The sequence below is a fragment of the Anser cygnoides genome, chromosome 1 (assembly GCF_040182565.1).
Source record: "Anser cygnoides isolate HZ-2024a breed goose chromosome 1, Taihu_goose_T2T_genome, whole genome shotgun sequence".
NCBI classification, from domain to species: Eukaryota; Metazoa; Chordata; class Aves; order Anseriformes; family Anatidae; genus Anser; species Anser cygnoides.
The window spans coordinates 144,688,428-144,706,701 of record NC_089873.1 but is presented as its reverse complement, the minus strand read 5'-3'; the positions used below and the strand labels follow the sequence as shown (position 1 = coordinate 144,706,701).

General features: G+C 41.7%; 1 long non-coding RNA gene across 5 annotated transcripts in view; it reads left to right on the top strand.

The window, feature by feature from the left end:
• Nucleotides 1–18,274, top strand: part of LOC106041677 (uncharacterized) — a 52,270-nt gene that overhangs the window by 14,343 nt on the left and 19,653 nt on the right. For all 5 annotated transcript variants that reach the window (XR_010826875.1, XR_001210616.3, XR_010826872.1 and 2 more), the window contains exon 2: nucleotides 10,586–10,672. This is a non-coding gene — a long non-coding RNA (uncharacterized lncRNA). The remainder of the gene's footprint in view (nucleotides 1–10,585; nucleotides 10,673–18,274) is intronic.

The window sequence follows — 18,274 nt, the reverse complement described above, 5'->3', positions numbered from 1 at the left end:
AATGCAAATGAGTCTCCCGTCCCAGCAAAATCCCTAAAATTAGTAAAATTAGTAAAATCATGTCCCCTGTTTGTGAGCCGTGCCCTTCTTTGTCCTGCTCCTGGGCAAAGGCCTTTGCTGGTCGAACCTGTCAGGGCCGGGCCCCCTTCCAAACTGTGGCCCGAACTTTGCTCTTTGGTTTCATCCCAAACCAAGCTTTGAGATTTTTTTTTTTCTTTTTTCTTTTTTTTTTCAAATCTTTGCTTTGTCTAGAAATGATTGGGCTTTGCTGAGAACCGACTGTCTTGATAGGCTCGAAGTCCCTGGGAAACCTCAACACTCGCATTTTATAAAAAACAGTAAGAAAAGCACACTAGCATATTAATAGGTGAAGGGCATTTTAAAGGGACACTCTCGCTTGGTAATTCAGTCCGGTAAAATATATAAGCTGAGAGCAGTTTGCGGGAGTTGTAGCAAGCCACAAGTGTTCTTCTCAACGTAAGGCTTCTGCATTTTAATTATTATTTCTTTTTCTGCCACTGTGGCTGTGTAAAAGATCCCTGGAGACAATGGGGACTGTGACACTGAGGGACAGGTTGCACTGACGCCACACAGAGAGCTATAAAAAGCACAAAATGGGCACACAGAATAACATACAGAAAGAGAAAAGAACAGTTTCTCTAATTTCTCGCGTTTGTAGTAGCTATGTTACATCAGGGGTGGGTAAAAAGAAAAAAAACAGACAGAAATGCGATCCCTAAACTGACAGAGCCTCTTTAAATTTGCTTGAAGAACCATCTCAGGAAGGAAAAAAAAAAAAGAAAAAAAAAAAGACATACTACACTGTTCTGGATTTTATTTGTTTAAATGCAAATTTATGGAGCTGGCTACACACCAAAAATTGAAGAGTTTGGTACTGCAGTTGCTTTGGTGTATTTTTCAGCATTGTAATGGGCTACAGGGAGACAAAGGAGAATATGAATATATGGCAGTTGATATTGAGATTTGGGTGACATTTTTGCTTGTTGTAACTGTCATTTTAAAAAATCCATTTTCATTCTATCACGTTATTGAATCGCAGCAGACGTTGATATATAAAAGCTGGAATTATTTAATAACCAAAATTAGGAGTGATTTTTGTACTATATTTCTCATTACCAACCCCACGATTGATCACAAATCCTAAGGTCCAGGATCACGAATCCTAAACTTGCCCATAGGGTAGAGTAGACTGTTCAAGAAGGAGATGATAGAAAAAGTAGTTTCTTTTTAAAGCTGTTCAAAGCACACTGTTTCATAGGGCATCAAAAAGCAAGCTCAAGTGTGACATTACTATCACACCTTTCACAGTATTTTTTTTCAGGAGTCGGTCCCCAAAATTAGTCCGAAAGAACTGCTTTGGGGAATTGCGTTTGCAGTCCTGGTGTTGGCCTGCTAAGGAAGAGGTGTGCCCTTTGTCCTTACCTGCAGATGGTTTGGATGATTTTACTCTTCAGAGGCAAGCACTTCCAGGGGGCTGCGTTCAGAAACTGCTTTTCATAGCATTAGTACAGAACCAAGTTACAAAAGAATATTAATCTAATACATTCCAAAATTCAAATATGTGTGATTAATAAGCATTATTATCTATAAATAAGGCTCTAATGATACTTTGGCAGTGTTGTAAACACAAGAATCAGAAGCAATTATTGTCATTATTGTTCTGCAAGTACTTTCCATGAATACCAAATGGATATTACTGTCCAGCTCCTTGGCACATAGAAATCCTGTAAAGAAACAGTTGTCAGTCAGTAAGGTCTGGCCGGCTGCTGTTAACTACATTTGTCTAAAATGCAGCGTACCTAAAGACAAAGCGGGCGAGGTATTGAAAGCAAGACAATAGTTGATTTAAAAATTATTCTTTGTCTTTTTCAACCCACCAAATTATGTTAAATAAAGCCTATGAGAAAGTTTTCACATCCTGTGAGATGAACTGTTTGTGTGATGGCTGTGATTAAAAATGGAAACGGGTTCTCTGCCAAAAAAGCTACCCTTCCTTGTGTGAAACCTACAAAGGTGAGAAAATTCCAGATGAAAGGTGGTGTGAAAATAATTACAAAGACCCCCCTCCCCAGTCATTAGAGGTAACCCACAGATTGTTTTCAAGGACACGGGATAAAAGGGACATTTATCTCCGTCATGTTTACCTATCTCCAGTTTTCACAGGTCCCATAGACTAGAGTCATGCTGGTGGCCGGGTCCCACTCACTGTGACACCCCCACTTGCCTTCCTTTGGCAGTCTCACCTCCCTCACGAAACCTCACCACTTTAGACAGCGCCAGCCAACAGCAGCATTTTGTGGTGGGTGTCATGTTGTTCTTCGGATGCCAGGGTGTCATCGCGAGCGGGAACAGTGTGGGTCTGACTCTCCGAATCTGCAGAAAGAAAAAGGAAAAAAAAAAGAAAAAAATAAAACCAAAACAGTAAGCTTTACTTTCCAAATGTGTTCAATTCTTCTTTCCTCTCCTTGATATTTGGGGTGTGCAGCACCCTATACCATGTGGTTTAACATTTTGTTCTCTATTTGTAGGTCAACATTTCCATGATTAAACTTCATCCTTTATTCAGCCTGTTCTGGCTAGGCTTTGCAGCACATGTGATATAAGCTGTTTTCACAGCTAGTAGGCCAAATCTTACTCTGGATAAGTGAGCCAAACATATGTGACTGAGTCAGACACTTAAATCAGCTCACTGGTAAATGGGAGATAACTCCAGGTGCAGTGTTGAACACTGAGAACCAAAAAAGTGGGAAGGGTGGCCAACGTTCCTCCGTGTGGGAAAGGAGACATCCTATGCACACAGACAGTGAAATCATAGCCCTGCCCAAATCTCTCTCTCTCACATTTGCCTGAGTATATGGAGCCTTCTTCACTGAAGTCACTAGGCATCTTTCCATTGACTTTGGTGGGCTCAGGACCAGGCCAGGTTTGGGTAGTCTTGGTGGCAGCTGGATGTGGTACGGGAGAAAGGAAGACTCTTCTCACTTTCCCAATATGAAAAGCCATCACTCTTTGAGAACCCACCTTGTACTTGCAATACACACCGGGTGGTTTCTTGGGTGACATGGAGCACCACACCTATGGAACCCCATTTCTTTCAGTCAGTTTCTCTTCATTGCCCTTAGATATCAGGCTATCAGTCTCATTTGCTGACAGAGGCTGATGAATCTTTCACGTTGTGACAGACATCAGTTGCTCTAATGTGTGGTTGGACTGGGTGACCTCTCCTCATAAATCAGTGGAACAATTCCTGGAAGTGCTCAAAGCCTTGAGTGAGCATTACCCAACCCCGTCATCTTCAGTGCTGAGGATTTGCATTAAAGGACTCTTTCTGGCTGTGTGGCCAGCAGTCCTCCTTCTCTTGTCCTTCTTTTCCACTGCCTGGTAATTCTGGTAAGCCTGTGCAGCTAGTTAAGTGAAAATAGAAGAGCCAGATCAGCAGGCAGGTGTCATATGTATGATTCAGAGCTGCCCTATCATTGCTGTGTGACATTCTCACTTTCATCAGGGCTGGACCAGTCTTGATTGTTGGACTGCTAGAGGACTTTGACCCTTTTCCTCACATTTACGCAGAAAATGCCACGGTTGACTAGCTAGAGCAGCAAAGGAGAGCTCCTGCATCAAGGCCAGGGAGGACACATTTTCCTAAAGCAGGCAGGGCTGTACCTGTAATGCTGCAGAGAGAGGAGTGCCCTTCATCTATGCTTTGGTGATGACTTGCGTCATTGCACAAAGGAGCTGGCAGAGAGCATTTTCCCTCAGGAATGAGTCCCTCCAGAGCTTTGCTTGGGCTGTCTCCCTTAGCTAAGGGAAGTACTGGGAATGTAGATAGCAGGACTTCCAGTGATTTTTGCTTTTATCTTTTTTTTTTTTTTAATGACACGTCTTTCAGCTTTTGTACATTTGCTTTGAGTATTTCAACAGCTTTTTTCATTTAGAAAACAAACAAACAAACAAACAAACAATAAAACATCTCCTGCTCCAAACTAAATCTACTTGTTAGATCTTCAGTGGATGAGTTCAAATAATAAATGGTGGTTACCCGTTGCTTTCAAAGTCCTGTCCTGATAATGCACTGTGACATGTTGGATGAAGTGCCTGTACTACTCTGAGGACCAGCCCCATAGTTGGGCAGATCCCTTGGCATGCACGTGGGCGTCTGATTGACTTCCCTGCTGTTGTGTTGGGAAGGAAAGCCTGCTGGGAACAGCAAGAAAGTTGCTGAGGAATTAATGGAGGGCAGGTGCCATCAGCTCTTGGCATGTGAGTGAATAGCGGGCCAGGAAGTGATTAGGGCATGCTGTCCTGAAGTGAGGCACAGAAGTAGATGATCTGGTCTGGTGTGCCTGGGGACATGAAACGGCACAAGACAGAGGGAGAATTTCCTGTACACTTCCAGAAAGCAACAGGGAGAGTACCACATTTCTGCTCTCACTGGTGTGAGAGTTAATCAAGGATATGCTGGAATAAATCCATTTGTGCTTCAAAGACATGTTGGTGTCAAATTAGTGGAAAGGAGCGGGGAATTCAGGCCAGTAAGATCTGCCGATAGGGTCAAGTGGCCTCCCTGGCCCTGGTTCTGCCTTTTGGAAACACAAACTGCACTTTGGATTCACTTTTAAAAGTGTGAGCCAAATTGTGATGCTTACAGAAAGCAAGAGGAGAGGAAGAAGGTGGGGAAGTTGTGTGCTCAGAGTACGAGAGGAACATAGCATGCTTCAGTGAAGTAAAGTTGAGGAAAAGCAAATTAAGCTTTTTTCTTAGTGGTTATTTAGACAAAGGAAATTAACTCACCATTTTCTTATGCTTAAATAACAGTCTCCTTCTTCCACAGCATAAAAGATCTCAGGATCACACTGGAATGAATTAAGACTATGGTACCAGATGTAATTTCAAGTTAATGAAGAGACAGCGTATTTTGTGTTATCTTTTCTCTTGTTTCTGAGTGTCTTTTTTGGGGTTGATATTACTGTAAGTAAATACATTTGTCTTTTGTTTCATTTTCCCCTTGTGACCTATTTCATTTAATTAGAAGGAAATGTGTAATAGGAAATGAGTAGCATCACACTGGGCTCCATCCAAAGCCTGTGAAATCACCGGGAATCTTTCCCGTGGTTTTCACCGGCACCGAATCAGGCCCAGCAGAAATGAGAGGATATTTCCACCTTATCTGGAACAGGAGGAAGAATGCACTTTGCCAGTGTAAAAATATTACAGTCGTCATTTTAAGATCTGGCCCAGATCCTAGGGAAGGATTTTGCTACTGCATCTGCCTCTCTGTGCCACATGTTTCACATCTGCGGCAGCACGTTAAGGATAAAGGTTCCTAAAACCTTAACTCTGGCTATAAATATAAAAAGAAGATACAAATTAAGTAAAAGATAAAAGATATTGATGGAAGTACATGAGATGCTCTTTAACATGCATATTATTGACTCAGTAGATTGTTACGGCTTCAGAGCTATTAGGGTCTGCTGTGTCAATGTGTACTTAGGGACTGTTTAATATGCAGATGGTTGACATGACAGACCGAAGCCATTACAGTCTATCATGTCAGGGGGGATACATGAATACGCACTTTGCCAAACACTGTAAAAAGTCCCTTTAAAATACAGTTGCTGTGCATACTTAGCTGCTTTTTAAAATCCTTTAGTAGGTTTGGTTATTCTGATACCCAAAGACTATGGAGTCTTGATTTATCAGCAACAAATTTTATTTCCAAATTAAGCCATTTTCCATGTGGAATGTGCAGTCAGGAGGACAGGGTGTAATCTCAGATCCGCAGCTCCTATCAAATCTTGTAAAATTAGCAATTGCACTTGTGAGTGTGTATAAGAGATCAGAATCTATCTGCTGGCATGTGTCTTTTTGAAGAATATAGTTTTGTCTTTTTGAGGGGTAAGGGAGAGTGTCGTCTCTTTTTCATTCAAATAATCTTCAGTAGCAATTAAATAGCTTATGCTACCTAAGAGATCAGTTATTACAAGATAAGCAGCATGACAGTTTGGAAAAACTGAATAAGTCTTTGATTATTTACTAAGTTTTGATATCTGCTATTTGCCTCAAAATGCTAAAAAGTGAAGTATAAGATACAAACATGAAAGGCTCATTTGATCATCATAAGGAAAGGAATCAGTAGTTTTGCTTTTCTTTTCCTCAACAACTTATTTTTTATTAAAATAGCAAAGCCAAGTGTTGTGTTTAATAAGATATATTTTTTTCATTTGAATATCAAATGGAAAAATACAATTAAAATATTTCTGCTTTTACATTAGTTGTAGGCTATATTTCAGCAATGCATATATCTAAGAAGCTCAGCATACACATTTGGTATATATTAGATGCTTCTAACAGATGCCCAGACCTCTTCCCCTGATTTTTAATGTTCTTTTTTATGGCAGTGATCCAGGGACATTTTAATTTGCAAGCCTGTGAACTTGGAAATAATACTTGTAGTGGGGCATTACAGCTAGTCCATTCCCTCTAAGTTTATTGTCATGTGTCACCTAGCTCTGATTTTTAGCTTATTTGCTGGACCGAGGTGTGTGGCGCAAATCCAGCACGAAATTCACCGAGGAAAAAGCACTCTGCCTTTCTAATAATGGGAACCATGCAACACTGTAAAGGCCTTCCTTCTTATTTGTGGTACAGCTGGGGTGCAAATCTTGCAAAGGAGAGAAGTGGGTTTTCAGACAAATGTGCTGGTTTCTTTTCTGATGGCTCTTTTTACCGCCTGGTGCTGTCAGGGAGGCCATGGCTGCAGTCGGGATGTGGCGATGGGTAGGTCAAGTGCCGGGAGGTAGAAATGGAGCAGTGGATGTTTCCCATTACCTGCCACACACCTGCTCCCGGATCTCCTACTAGATTTCTGCAGCAACACAGGAAAGGCAGGAAGAGTTCGGGGGAGTGAAAGGGTCTAGAAAAGCCCACAAGATGAATGCTTCTTACAGCCAAATGAAGGTAACCTGTGCTCCATCTCCCACGGGAGATGTCTCTCTTTGTGCTGAGGACCAAGCAGCAGGAGCCTGAGCCACAGAAAATCGTATTGTAGCCTCATACACAGCACCAGCACTAGCAGGAAAGATGTGCTGATGACCAAAGACCCTGGGATCAGCAGCCCCTGCAGCCCTTCCCACCTCACCTTGGGCTGTCTGTCGTGGACACAGGGGCACCTCCAGGTCTCCAGGTCTCTGCCCTCCTCCTTCCCCATTGCGTGCCCCTACAGATCCAGTTCCAGGTCCCTCTGTGCACCCACGTGCACAGAAACATCATCTGAAAATGGCCCATATGAGCATGCAATGCAGAGCACTGCATTACCTGGTGCTAATCAATAAAGCGAAAATGTCGCTTTTGACAGCGCTTGTAATTTTGACTATTGCAATGGTGTGCCATTTCTTTGAATGCAGCACGCTTCTGTGCCCCATTAAAGCATGGCTGGCATAGCTTTCAACTATTCACAAATGCTGAGATGTTGAAAAATGTAACATTTACAAAAGATACATCTGGTGTATATTTACAAGGCTCAGGAATCATTTAAATAGTGCCTGTGCCATCACCATATTAGGAGAAAAGTTAGTCCCAGCCCCATATGTGAAATCAGTAGTCAAATGTGTGCTGGTTTAAATTCCTCTGATATGATATGGCATTTTGGGGTATTAAACTCAAATGTACCATACTGGGTGTAGCACCCAAACAAGGTAACACAGAGCAAAGTATAGACCTGAATAACACACGTGATAATTGCCAATATGCATCAGTTTCAGTCAGTGTGGTTGGAAGATGGTTATGAGTTTTGAGGGACAAATGCTAAATTTTTTAATTAAAGAAGAATCTTTGGCTACTAATTGTGAATTTTATTTTATTTTATTTTATTATTTTATTTTAATTTATTTTTATTTTATTTTATTTTATTTTATTTTATTTTATTTTATTTTATTTTATTTTATTTTATTTTATTTTATTTTATTTTATTTTATTTTATTTTATTTTATTTTATTTTATTTTATTTATTTATTTCGATTCCACAATGGGAATTGTGAGATATACCCGGGAATCAAGGGGAAAGATGTTGAGCAGCTTCCCTTATATCATATAACAGGCTGAGGACAAAAAGTGTTTGTCTTTTCCTGCCAGTGTGATATGACTTAAGCTACGTTTGAAAACTATTTTTTAATTAATGTAATGGGTCATGTTTTCACCACACTAGGGCAGGAAATTCAAGGTAAACCAGATACTCTCTTTCTCAGTCACACAAACATGAATTAAGCATGTAGCATCAGACTTAATTTCAATTTCTAGGTCTGTAATTGAATCTAGCTAAATGTGAACTTTTTTTTTTTTTTTTTTTTTTTTCACCATCACATTGATATCTGGATGTTAGTGACATTATTTAAAGCAACAAATCAACCTATAGGACTGTGTTCAGCTATACTTTCTTTATGTCATTTGACAGTAAATGGAATAAAAAAAAATGCTACTTTTCTCTAGGGGAAGATTTGTTAAAGGGTTTTCGTCTTTTGTCAAGATATTTAATCTTACAGTGTTACCAAAAAGAAAAAAAAAAAAAAAGGCACGGTTTGTACAAGTGCAGATTTTTGCATGCACAGTTTGCCTGATTGCTAATTTGGATGAATGCTTTTAGGCTTAACACAGGCAAATGAGAGAGGAAAGATAATTTTTGCATATATCCTCTGAGTCAAGTGTGAGTCCCTGGACTCTAAGGGAAGTAGGTATCCACTTTTTGGGCTGAAGGCTGTCACTCTGGATCGCCTGATACATCAGTCTTAGTTCATGCATGCCAATGAGAACAAATCCTAACAATGAGCTGTTGAGTGATGCCAACAGAAATGAATGTTTCTGAAAGCTTCAGGGCTTTGGAGAAAGCAGCTGAAGCTAACTACGCAGCACTCTCACCCCCGCTAACTGGCCGAAGCAGGGTGAGATTTTGGCTAAACCCTCCCACATAATGGACAATTTTGAACACACCTTTGTTTTGCAGTGGGCTGAGTAAAGCTGATATGGGACCGTATAATTAAGCCAAAATACCCAACCATGTTATTTCCTCGGAGGGGTTCACTATAGAATGGCCTATCCAAAATTATTAGCAGTCCTAGTAATTATTATTATTAATTCCTGTTTGTGAGCCTGTCGCTCCATCACGGCAGCGATCACATGCTGGGATATCCACTGCTCAGGACATAACACGCCTTTGGAAGTGGGTGATTGTTTAATTGATAGATTGTAAAGATGGGCTGACCTATTGCCTTTCCATGTTTTGCTTTGCTTCAGCTGCCCGGACTCTTGCAGTTCCTTAGTGCCTTTTCTGATCCATCATGTCAGCCTGGCAGCTGTGCCTCTGCGCTCTGCCTGCCTGCCCACCGCAAGCCAGATTTCAGTCTCCAATGCCTGGTACACACTCCTCCCTGGCTGTCCTCTCACCGGAGAGCTGATTTTGCCTGCACCTCTGTCAAATGGCTTTCTTTTAACCAGCAATACTGCTTTTCCCTTGGGTCCTCTCAGCCCAGGGCACCAGGTACACCAGGACGGAGGAGTTCACGTTACCAGATAGATGTCCCTACGCGTGTGCTGTGCGTCAGAGATCGGGCTCCTGCCTGACACCTGTGGGCTGAACCTCCCCACCCCAGTGAAATGTGAACCATTTTTACTTGGAGGTGTTTCCCATACACCTGGTAACTTCTGCCCTTGTTGTGGACTGACTCTCTGCTTTTCTCAAATTTAATTTCTCGGGGGCATGCAGACCTGCAAAAGATAGTGTCTCACACTGATAAACTCTTTTTGACAACAGTACACCTAGAAAATTGCCCTAGGACGTCTCCACCCCCCTTCCCAAAACTGGGGAAAAAATGATTGGAAAATGGTTGAAATTTGATGAGCAAATTTTCAAGTAGGAACAGATTTTTTTTTTTTTTTTTTTTTACTGCCAAGATATATAATAGGTGTTTTTGAGAGGTCGTTAACTTCAACAGCATAGTCAAAAACAGTGTTACACCCCACACTGCATCATTCGTTAAGCAATTAAGTTACTGATAGGCTTTTACATTTATTTACCTTGATGGAAAGATATGTTTACTCAACCTGAGTACAAATCAACATGAGGAGGCGGAAGTTCAGAGTAAATTTGACTAATGATGTTATGTTTTCATCCTTAAAAGAAAGAAGAAAAAACCCTCCCTGCTTTTGATGCTATTTTATCTTCATTGGAAGGGATCCGAAATGATCCCAACTGTCATGTGAGTGCTCAGGGAGGCTCAGATCCTCTTTGATTGCCTCTGAATGTCTCTCTCCGTTGGCTCATACCTTCCTGTACATGAATACAGCGTGCAGCTCTTCAGGTTGTTTGCTGAGCAGTGCTTTAACTCTTCCCAGTGAAGGCTCTCATGTCTCGCGCACAACAGGGGCTGTGGCTACCTTTGCCTGGGGGGACGTTAGGGCAGCCTCGTGCCTGCTATGAAAGGATCATTTCCTCTCACTTTCAGAAAACTCCTGACTGACTGGTGCAAGTCACATTTCTTTCAGTGAACTTTAATTATCTCTCATTTTCTTTCAGGCCCACTCTGTTCTCCAGCCTTATTACATGGGGTTTTTGTCTCTCCAAGTCATTCCTCAGCATCGCCTTGAATGGCATCTACTGCACGTGAGCATCCTCCACCGTCTCTAAGATACTTTTGTTGTTTTTCTTTTTTAAGCGTTTGTTTTTTAAGATGACATTGATAGACATGAGGCCTAAGTCTGGAGATGTTCTGTGGGTAGAGCTCACATTTATTTCAGTGTGTAGAGCAGTTTTAGGATCTGATCCATGTGGAAGACTAGCACTGCGTAATGAGGTCCGGGCATATAAAAAATATGTATTCTAACACAGCTCACTCAAAACAAATATGTTCCCTTCTCTTCAGCTGGTGTAAACAAACAATCCCCATTGTGCTCAGCGTGGCTCTGCTGTGCTGCCTTACAGGAGACCAGAGCTTGGCTTCCCAGGTCTTGTGAGCTTAGTTCATGACAGTGTATTGCTGTTCACAATCCTATGATTTAGGATGCCAGTTCTAAAAGCCATCCTCAAGTGTGGTATTGTTGCAAGTGCTTTCTGGGAAGACCTTTTCACACTACAGATGTATTTACATGGGGTCTCACTTCTGAGTAGTGGTCTCCTCAGTCGAACTCAACAGGCTCCGAGTTCCAGGAGAGTTTTACACTGTGCAAAAGCAGAGAATTGGTGCAATAGTTGTAGCAAGATACCCTCATGCTGACCTGCACAATGTTGTGCACCGATATCTAAATTTTCTTTTGATGAAAATCGGCAGCTGCACGAAAAATCTGTGATGACTCGAGGCAGAAGCATTAGCAGGGACTAGTTCAAAACTCCCATGTGATATCCACTGTCCGTGTGGACTAAAGTGAGTTTGAACCCAGGTGTTTGTTCTTCAGCTGAGCTCAGATTTTTTGCTGTTCTGCAGAACCATTATACTGCTCTGTAACTTGTGCTGGAAGCAGAGTGAGCTGCTTTGGCGCTGAAATGATTTCATTGTTAGGCTAAGTGTTACACAGATGGCATTCTTAAATGTAAAATTCTTTTTATGATTCTTTCAATTTCATATTTATTTCATTAGATCATTATTTATGTTAAAGAGACACCATTAATATGAAACGTGCTCAGCTTAAAAGAAAATGTTGAGAGGAGTTTCAGGTATCTGATCCTCAATCTTTTAGTTTTTGTGTTTCACTTTTTCCTGCTTAAAATGTTTTTTTTTGTGTCTCTAGGTGCTATGTGACAGATCCACACAAACAACAGAGGGGAAAGAGCCTCACTTAACTGATTAGAGGAGAGAAGCAGTGAAAGGGAATATGCACAAAGCGCTGCCAAGTTCACAGAGCAAAGGAAAAGATAAAAAATAGAATAATTTCAACAATCTTTTTTATTATTATTTAGAGTAATGTGAGGTATTGCTTATAACAGCAGCAGGAAAACAATTTTCAGACAAAAATGTGATTTCTTAATCAAGGGTCTCTAATTCAAAATATATTTATTTAATAAACAGTAATTATGATAGCTGCAACTACTCATTCATATCAATAATTCATTCAGAAGTAAACCATATCAACATATTAGCATTTATTTTTCCATTTAATAGGCTGTGATTTAAAATAAATGTAAATCGTCATAATCATTCAGCTCCATATGCTGGGAAAGGAAAAGTCACCTTAAACCAGATGCATACCGTGAAAAAAAAGGGAAGACAAGTTGTTCGAAAGAAACAGCATATGCGGGCAGATTTTAAGCTGGGGTAGAAATGCTCTGCTTCCTAGATATCAGTATAACTGTGCTGATATACACCAGCTGAGACTGGTCAGTAATTTTTAAGAACTGGAAGTTTTAGATGATGTTCCATGGAGATATCTAATGATTTATTTCTGTAAGAAAATAGATAATTGCTTTCAGTTTTCTTTTGAGTATAATTTCTTTCAGTTTTCTTTTCTTTTAGGAAAAGGCAGCGCACGTGATCAAGTAAATTCTAGTTTGAAGATTTTTATATGCGGAAACAATAGACTCTTTGCCTGAGTCGTAGGCTGGCACTGCACATATATGAGTGTGTGTGTGCTTGTGTGTGTGGAGCTGCATTTATTATTTCCTGTCCCTATTTGGTTCGCCAACCCCTCTCCTAACTTGTATCCCTCCCTACCTAACTACCCACCTTATTTTGACAGCTCTTTTTTTCCTAATCCTTTAGCCTTCCTTCAGCAGGCTCTGTTGAAAATATTTTTCTCAACCTGGTTTAAGGTCCAGAGAGCATTGTTTGGAGGCTATGGAGCAGGGTTTCATGTTAGATTTTTATTTTATTTTATTTTATTTTATTTTATTTTATTTTATTTTATTTTATTTTATTTTATTTTATTTTATTATTTTATTTTATTTTATTTCATTTCATTTCATTTCATTTTATTTTATTTTATTTTGCTTTGGGCACAGGGAAAAAGTGGTCTAGGGCTAGACCCTCAGCCAGTGTGTGTTACTGCTGTTAGAGCATCTCCGGCGCTCAATGCATATCTTGTCTTACAATGACAGCTCTTTCTCTTTTGCTTTCAGTAGGTGAGGCCAGAGATTGTGGCTGGGAGATACACGTGATAGGGATGAGCCTGGAAAGCCTTTGGTACTCCCTGTGTGAGCCCACCCTGCTCGCACACACAAGCAAGAGACGGCAGCATGCCTGCCAGGCCCTGCTGCAGCCTTGGGGTCCTCTTGTACTGCGATGAGCTAAGCTGAGCCCTTTTCCTCCTCCACACAGAGTGCCCTGTGTTCTTGCTGAGGAAATAAGACCACAAACTCCTTCCCCCCAAGTCCTGCAGTGATGCTTTCAGGGGATGGCTCAGGGCAGTGCCTGCAGCACAGCTGAACCAGAGAGCAGGCAGGCAGCAGCATGGCATGGGACAGCCACAGCACGGGTTAGCCTGGCAAAAAAGGTGTTTTCACAGCCTCCCAGGTGAGTTTTGTCACCCAAAGGACTGTGGCACCCAGCTAGCTATTATCCCATTCTTCTTTCAAGGCTGGCCCTGCCGTGATGCTGTCCTTCACCCACAGCTTGCAACTGCAATGGGCATATAGCTATAGGGCAGCCAAGTTAAGGTGTTACTCAACTTTTTTTTTTTTTTTTTTTTTCCCCCAGTCTCTGCAATGTTTTACATTATTACATTCCTCCAACAGTTTCTGAGGAGAAAAGTGAGTCACATTATTTAATTTTCCCCATCTTAATAGAAAGGAGCCATGCTTTTTCCACAAGTTATTGCATTATTCCTCTTTACGGTGTGGCTCTGATTTAGTGCTGGATGAAGCTCAAAAGGAGGATTAGCGTAGATATACTCCCATATGCTTGGATGCATTTCTGAACCCTGTCTGTACCATCCTCACTGCTTTTGATGGAAAAAGCTGGGCTATAAACCTGATGAGAACAGGCTTCCATGCAAGATGTTTAGTATTTCCTGCTTCCATTCGGGCTAGCAATATGGCACATCCAGCCCCTTTTGGCCCTGCAGCTCTTGGTCATGGTCTTGTCTGAAATTCAGAAAATCACAGTGGCAGAAAATGAATAGGGGAATAAAGGGAAGTTGATTTTTCTCAACTTTAATAATGTCTAGATTTGGGTTTAGTTCCACCTGTGGCTGAAACTTTGCTGGGGGTTGGGCACAGGTAGAGTGTTTTTATTATTTTAAGTGGAATTGGTTCATCTATCTCTTAGATGGTGGCATTGAAGTGTGAGCCCTGAGAGGAAGAACCTGTGCTTCTCTGTAAGATCTGTGCCTTCTGGGAAAATCAGGGCTGGCTATAAAAACCCTGACTGTATTGTATTCAAGCAAACCAGGAGCACAGGAAGAGGGAAAGGGGAGCAGAAAGAGTGAAAGAAGGAGACAAAGGAGGCTTTTCCAAAGATTTGTTGCTACAGGGAGTCGTGCTGTGATTTGGTAGCGCAAGCTTCACCATTCCTAATTCTTGCCTGGCATTTTCTGGCTGGTAATCTAGTTGTTTAATAGCCGAACACCAAGCCACATTGAACTTGATCCTAAAACTGCTGTTCTATTGTAATTCGGGGGCTTTCTTCTTTAGCTGACTTTTTCTAAAAGAATTTCTCAATAGCACTGTAACCAGTCTTTTTTTTTTTCTTCTTTTTTTTTTTTCCAATCCTCCTCTCTCCAAGAGTTTCCGAATTTGTGAAAGAGAGTCTGTGTTCTCTCAACCAAATCCTCCACTCTTAGGTCTACTAACAAACTAAGATTAATTTACAAGATATGACTGAAAATGCAGGATCTTTACATACCTGCGTAGCCAGCTGGAGGCGTGAGGCGTCCAAGCCAGCTAGGCAGACAGACACCTTTTTCACATGCCCCAGGCTGGCTCCTGCGTTGCTCCATGACTTTCTATCAATCCGTACAATGGCTGACATTGTCTGCAAGCAGCAACTCAGATTATGGCCCCTTCCAGCTGCGCTGTCCCTGACCCTGAGCCTGCCCCAGGCTGCCCACGCTCTGCCCTCCCCACCAGCACCGAGACTTCAGCTACAGCCTGCTGCTGCCTGCGAATGTTGATCCTGGTCTTGAGGGTGGCCTTGGATGCTTTTCCACAGCCAGCACAGGCACTCTGTGGGGATAACACAGAATGATTATTTTAGGGTGGATTTTCCCCTAAAAAAAATATAGTTCTACATGCACACAGTTTGATCTTCACACAAAGGATTTATATAAGAACTCACTTCCCTCTGTCGGTTATGAGAAAAAAAAAAGTGTGCTGGTGGGATTTAGGGAAGTGTGCAAGCTAGAGGATAGCTGCAGACAAAAGAGAATTTTTCTTCTAAAAACAACTGCACAGCTGGAGCTCTGGCAGCGCTGCAGTCAGAAAGCCTAGGTGTTACCTGGCTGAGACAAGGGACAATGTCTGCTCAGCACCCTCCTGACACACAGATTTGGCCAGCACTTCTCATATCCCTGTCCACTGCCATGTACATACGTACACATACTCACTGTCTTGTCATCCAATGCCCATTTTTTGGTAATCTTCCACCCTGAATGTGTAGTGTAAACAACTGGCCTGAAGGGAGTAAGGGTGAAGGAGGAAAATCTTTGTGACTCCCTTACATGCTAAATTAGATGTAAAAGAGGCCCAAAGCTCACCTGATCTTGTAGGAATAGTGTTGTTGCAGTGGCTATAACAGCCCCAAACAAACATCCCAACTCTTAAACGTCATACAACAGTATACCTTTAACTCACACTGGAGAGACTTAATGACAGATCTGCTGTAAAAAAAAAAAAAAAAAAAAAAAAAAAAGACCCAACAGGATGAGAATAATGCTTCCTTTTGGTGCTTGCACCCACCAAAGTTTTTCTAAGGCCAGGCCACCACCTACAAGTGTAACACCAGCTGACTGTGTCCACTCTGCTTTGTGGTGAGAGGGAGATATGCACATCAGTCTGAAGTTGCTCAAGTTTTGTCCATCTTGGGCTGGCCCTGTTCAGATATCTCTGCTCTCCCATGGAGTGAGTCCCAAATGCAAAAACAGAGTCTAACAATCAACGTGTGTGCTTGCCCTTAATGTAGCATGATGCTTGAAACGGAATATAAACAGGGATGAGGCTTTAGATCTTACTCAATTCTCAGTGTAACTTTGAGGTTGTCAGGCAGTACTGAAGTGAGAGATCTGGAGTAGGAAAATTAGTGAACACAAAAGTCATGATATTTACTCAGTTTATGCGAAACCTGCATAACTGGCATGTAATTGTTTTGCTAAGTGAGCCTTGAAAGCAAAAGTCTTGATAGCTGTCAAATATCTTCTTTGTAGTAGTGTGTTGTCCTCAGAAGCTAATCAGTAGAACTTGCTCAGAAGAACTTAATCAGCAGAACTGAGCACATTGTCAGTGCTTAACAAATAATAAATTATAATAATAACAACAGTTCCTTTTGACACAACCTATCAAACTTTTGCTTTATTTCTGGGAGTGCCGCCTTTGCCTCTAGTTAAGATATGATACCTACTGCTGCTCTGCTTACTTTGGTTGAGAGGATCGGTGATACAACCTAACAGGGTGGAAGTATTGATCGAAATGAAATTTTGACAAATGGCTGAAAAAGAATCCTGAGAAAGTTCCTAGACCATTCCTTTTCACTTATTGATGTTACTCCTAAGACTCTAAAAGAGAACGTAAGAGTATATTTGATCAGTTCAATTGTTAAAATGTAACATGCTATGCTTACATGTTAATAGAATCACTTTTGAATTTCCTGATAAAAAAAAGAGAGAGAGAGAGATTCATTAGGCTTTCCTTACAGAAAGGTGAATGTATCCAGCAGCACATCTATTATTATTAATTATTATTATTATAAGGGGATTGGATAGCTCAGAGGGCTGTTAACAGATCTGAGGCTATCACTTCTTTGTCACCATTGTAATTTGGCCCAGGCTGGGAGTTACTGACAATCATTTCATTTTCTGATTGTTTGGTGGCTTATATGCAATTAGTTGGTGGGTTTTGTTCACTTCCAACAAGACACATATCCACATTATAAAGAAAACCACCGGGTCAGCTCTAAGCTGCCGCTAATTGTCGCAGGCTTAAATGGAGCCGTGTCAATTTATCCCAGTTGAGGATCTGACCGAGGATCACAACTGGCATTAATTAGCAGATGTGTTATCAGACGCCGTGGAGATGCCCTGGGTAGAGTGACAGTGGGCAAGCGCCGTGCCATCGCAGCCGGTGGAGCAGTGCCCAGTGCTGGCAGGTGGGAGCTCCAGGTCACCCCTGACTGGGGCACCTTGGTGGCTTCTGCTGCCGTACAGCCATCGCTGTGCCACCAGCCCTTGGGCAGAAGGAGCCCCAGAGCTGGGGGTGGCCAGTTTTTAGAGCCGAAGCAATGCAAGACAGCTACTTAAAATCTGGGAGGGGGTAAGCATGCAAGGAGAAAGGGAGGAAGTACTAGGGCTGAGCTGACTCCTCCTGGAGCTGGATGTGTATGAGACTGTGCTGCTAGAGCTAAATGAAAGCCCCTGGCTCTGATTTTCTGGAGGTATGTATGCACCATCTGAGCTAACACTGTAATGCTGGCTGCATGTATGTGACAGAAGGGTGGAGAGATGCCACTGAAAATACAGGTACACAAAGTCCACAGGACAAATCTGGACTTCACATAGCTCAGGGAGTAATCTTACCAACCTTCACCAGCTACTAACAGTCTTTAAAAATTAGCTCCAGTTCATAGCCCCCATGGTTTTTGGTGCACTTGGAAAATTTTCCTTTTCATTCTGAGACCTTTTCGTAACTCACAAAAGGGAAGAAACAGGAGAGTGGGAGTTCAATATTAGTGGAAATGAAGACGTTATTACACTGATCTAGTTGATGGGAAGATACAGAATATCTGAGGAAGGTGCAGTAGTAACTGCCACCTGCAAACTCTCCATCTACCTTTCTGCAAACTCTTTATTCCTATTTTAAACAAGATATGAAAAGATGTTCAGGTACCTATTTTCTGTGGCAAATCTGGGTCCCAACTCTGAATAGGCATCTCTGGGCCTAAAGACACAAAAGGAGATGACAGAGACTCGGGTGGGATAGAGATATTTAGCTTAAAGATACCAGTCCACACATCTACAAAGTTCATCACCCATATTTTTGTTAATAAAAATATCAACATCTAAAATCCTGCTCCTGCTCGTGCCTGTTGGCCCGGCAGTCACCAGCTTAGCTGGGCTGAACTTCTCAGCA